This window comes from Buteo buteo, unplaced genomic scaffold (assembly GCF_964188355.1).
Source record: "Buteo buteo unplaced genomic scaffold, bButBut1.hap1.1 HAP1_SCAFFOLD_137, whole genome shotgun sequence".
Classification (NCBI taxonomy): Eukaryota; Metazoa; Chordata; class Aves; order Accipitriformes; family Accipitridae; genus Buteo; species Buteo buteo.
In genome coordinates, this window is record NW_027439301.1 from 17034 (window position 1) to 21345 (window position 4312).

Sequence of the window (4312 nt, forward strand, 5' to 3'; positions counted from 1 at the left end):
TCTCCCCTTGCCTCTCTGAGCCAGACCCTCACTCTATTTTTCCTTGCTTCTCCACTAGTCTGTGTTATTGCTATTGTTATCTTGTTCTTGCTGTCTGTTTCTCTTGGGTGGGAGTTTCAGTTGCAGAGTCGCACACTGATCTTGTGGGTCCTCCCATGCAGCTGTGTCCATGGGAACAAGGTTACAGGTGTCCAAGCTTTCCTCCAAGCTTTAGGGCTGTGGGCAATGCAGCCTGTGTCATTCCCTAGGAAATGAGCTGACTCTCCCTTCCTGAGATACCATCATCAGGACACTTGGCTATTTTCTTGGGGTGACCTTCGAAGTTGTGAGCTGCCTTCCAGGATGCCGATCTCTCTCATAGTGTCTTGGTATTTCTGAATGCCCCATGGAGAAGCACAGACACACTATGATTGAGGAAATGCTGTTGGGTTTGTGAAATGAACCATGTGTGTCCTTGGCAAGAGATGGGGTGCAGAGACCTTGAGAAAGGGGGAGTCACTTGGTGCTGGGCAGTGGGTCTCTCTGCTTTGAGTAGTGCCTGGAGTCTTTTCAGGTTAACATGGGGGTGTGATTACCCTCCATCTCAGAAAGGAGAAAGCTCAGGGCAGCAGGCAACAAGACAGAGTGACAGATCAGCTCCCATCCCTCTGCACTAAGCTGCAGGCAGTACTCTTTCCTCGCAGAACACACTTTGTTTTCTCTGAGTGAAGCAGAAGTGATAAGGGTTTCTGAAATCTAAGAATATTACCAGGCGTGATGGGGGAGAGCTGTAAAAACTCCCCCCTCTCTCAAACAATGCTTTAATTGTGTTTTCTTAACCCTGGGAGTGCAGATGTAGACAAGCACTTTTACATTAAGAGCAGTTTCATCTCACCAATTCAAACACCAGGACTGACTGACACCATTCCCAGAAACCCACTGCTGCAGAGCAGGGCTGATTCCTTAGCAGCCGGTAGGCAGAGGTCCTGCTCCTCACAGCACAGTCAGCCATCACCAACCATAGATCCATCCACAGAGCTGAACAGAATTCTTGTTGAAATGGAAAAAATGCGGTGAACATGTAGTATGAGAAATGGCTTTGATTTTGGTCAGAGACTAATGTCCTAACTTGTCACTGCCCTTGCCTCCCTGTTCAGTGCTCCACACCCAGAGGCAGCAGATGTCCAACAGCAGCTCCATCACTGAATTCCTCCTCCTGGCATTTGCAGACACACGGGAGCTGCAGCTCTTGCACTTCTGGCTCTTCCTGGGCATGTACCTGATGGCCCTCCTGGCCAACGGCCTCATCATCACCACCATAGCCTGTGACCACCGCCTCCACACACCCATGTACTTCTTCCTCCTCAACCTCTCCCTCCTTGACCTGGGCTCCATCTCCACCATTGTCCCCAAAGCCATGGCCAACTCCCTCTGGGACACCAGGGCCATCTCCTACCCAGGATGTGCTGCACAGGTCTTTCTGTTCATCTTTTTGATCTCAGCAGAGTACTTTCTTCTCACTGTCATGGCCTATGACCGCTATGTTGCCATCTGCAAACCCCTGCACTACGGGACCCTCCTGGGCAGCAGAGCTTGTGTCCACATGGCAGCAGCTGCCTGGGGCAGTGGGTTTCTCGCTGCTGTGCTGCACACTGCCAATACATTTTCACTACCCCTCTGCCAAGGCAGTGCTGTGGACCAGTTCTTCTGCGAAATCCCCCAGATCCTCAAGCTCTCCTGCTCAGATGCCTACCTCAGGGAAGTTGGGGTACTTGCAGTTGCTGTCTGTTTTGGATTTGGGTGTTTTGTTTTCATTGTGCTGTCCTATGGGCAGATCTTCAGGGCTGTGCTGAGGATCCCCTCTGAGCAGGGACGGCACAAAGCCTTTTCCACCTGCCTCCCTCACCTGGCTGTGGTCTCCTTGTTTATCAGCACTGTCATGTTTGCCTACCTGAAGCCCCCCTCCATCTCCTCCCCATCCCTGGACCTGGCAGTGGCATTGCTATACTCAGTGGTGCCTCCAGCCTTGAACCCCGTCATCTACAGCATGAGAAACCATGAGATCAAAGATGCCCTGAGAAAACTAATCACTGGATGCTTTTCAGTAGGAATAAACTACTTCTTGTTCTTTTCATAGGACTCATAATATATCTCACTACAGGCCCAGCCTCTTCTGGTCTTTCTTTTATGAAGATTTTGGGATTAATGGCTTCTTTAATTCTTTTGGTGTTTTTTTTGTTTGTTTGTTTTTTGTTTGTTTTTTTTTTAATTTTACTTATCTGAATGCTTTCCACAAAGAAATGTGTGTCTTGCTCTGGTTTCTAATTCACAGTCTATGCAGGTTTTCTGTGACCTGGAGGCTATGCAAATGAAGTGTCGTACCCTCTCTGAGTTTAAACAAAATGAAGGGCCCTGCAGTGACTTGTTTTTCTGAGATCCTTCCTCCAAGACCTTCTCTGCAGCTGCAGGGAGCAGTGCCTGTGTGCGGGAGGGAAGAAGAAAAGAGTCCTGGCACAGCAGCACTGCCTGGGAGCACCAGCGCTTGGTCTTTCCTGAGCTGCTCTCTTCCCACTTCCATGCTTTCCTTCTGAACCCTTGGGTTGGTGGAAGGCCTGAGTGCTCTTCAAGCATGGTTAGAGTCCTGCTGTGTGGCAGGCCTGTGGCCACAGTCAAGGACAGGCAGTGGGCACCTTTGTGACAGAGCTGGCCTCCATTGCAGCATTTCCATCATACAAGGGGATCTCCTCAGGCCTTGTGCCACAGATGCCCCCCACCCCTGGGGCTCACCCCTCTCCACCCCTGAGGAGCTGCTGTGCCCTTCAGAGAGTCTGGGGCTGTGGGGTGAGTGCCCAGAGCTCTGCCGCACACTGTGGTGGGCACTGCTGTGGGGCCATGGCAGACTGGTCTGCACTGGTGAGAGGGCAGGGGAGGTGGAGGGAGGTCAAGGGAAGTGGTGTGAGTTTAGAGGGAGCTGTTCTGGGCAGCAAAGTGCCCGGGAGAGAAAATCATCAGTGTAGAGCTTGTACTGTATGACCATGCAGGGCAAGACTCACAGTGGGGTTTTGTCGTTCAGAGCCAGGGCTTACTGAAAGCATGGAAAACATGCAGGTGTTTGGGAGTGGAGTCTGGTCTGTGCCCTTGGTGGTGTGGACAGACAAGGACGGTGGCTCAGGGTCTTCATCTTCATCACCCCCAGCATCTCTCATTTGCTCTTTCCAGCACTTGCCGGTCATCCCAGGTTTGCAGGTGAGTTTTGCTGTGAGGCCATCTCCACCTTCCTCCTGGGCCAAGGGCTGGTTTGGGGGAACAGACAGCCCTGCCCAGCTTCTCTCCTTCCCCACACCCTGGCAGACCCTGAAGCAGAGCTTTCTGCAAAGCCCCACCTGGGACAAGGCTAGGGCAGGGGAGGGGTGGGGTGCTGGGGCAGCTGCAAAGTAGGAGGGTCATGGGGGATCTGTGATCTGAAGGCCATCATTGGGATCACAAATGGGGGAACTTTCCCTGCCCCTGATTCTCCCCTTTCCCATGCTGTGCCTGCACAGTGGGGATGTGGGACCATGTATGGGCAGTAGGGCTGGGCCAGCACGAGGACAGGGCACTGACAGGGACCATGAAGCAGCTGCCAGGAGGTGCCATCATGGACACTTGTTCTAAGAATTGCATACCAGAGGCTCATCACTGAGAACTTACAGCTATTTTGTCAAGTAAAAAGAAAACTAAAAAGCTTTACTTCATCATTGAGAATTCAAAAGAGTTCTCTTTCAGCACTCTCCTGTTACTGCTAGTAGTGATAGTTCCACTAATTCCAAAAGGTCCTTGAGAGCTTCGATATTTTTCCTTGGTTCCAAACCTCAGGCTGCTCAGACACGGAAAGTACTACTTCAAATCTCTGCAAACCAAATCTCTCCCACCTTCTCTCATCCACACTCTTTTATTCCAGTACACTTCTATCCATAATGTCAGCACTCTACCTGGTCACTTTTTTATCTGGATGAAGTCAAGGTTCTCCCTCAAAATGTCTTCCCTACAGGAGTCTTGTCTAATTGCTGATACCACTTGTATCGCCTCACATTATGTACAGCTCCATCTTCCTTCTGCAGAGCTCCATGGGATGGAAAGTGTTCCTATTTCTTTCATGAGAAAAGGTGACAAACAGGAAAGACTCCTTGCCAGGAAGCCGCAGCCTTGGGTGTTGCTCAGCTGCTTCTTACTGGCACTTCATTCAGCCTCTCTTTTTCTGCATTTGGTGGTTTTCTGTGGCTACTCTTTCTGCAGAGAAGATCTTAAAAAGACAATGATTTCATAAAAGATGGTAATAAAGGCCCTGTTGTAG

The 4312-nt window shown here is 50.6% G+C and overlaps 1 pseudogene; it reads left to right on the forward strand.

Moving 5' to 3' along the window:
• Positions 1 to 1159: 1159 nt before the first annotated feature.
• On the forward strand, positions 1160 to 2472 carry LOC142028068 (olfactory receptor 14C36-like; annotated as a pseudogene).
• The last annotated feature ends 1840 nt before the right edge of the window (positions 2473 to 4312 follow it).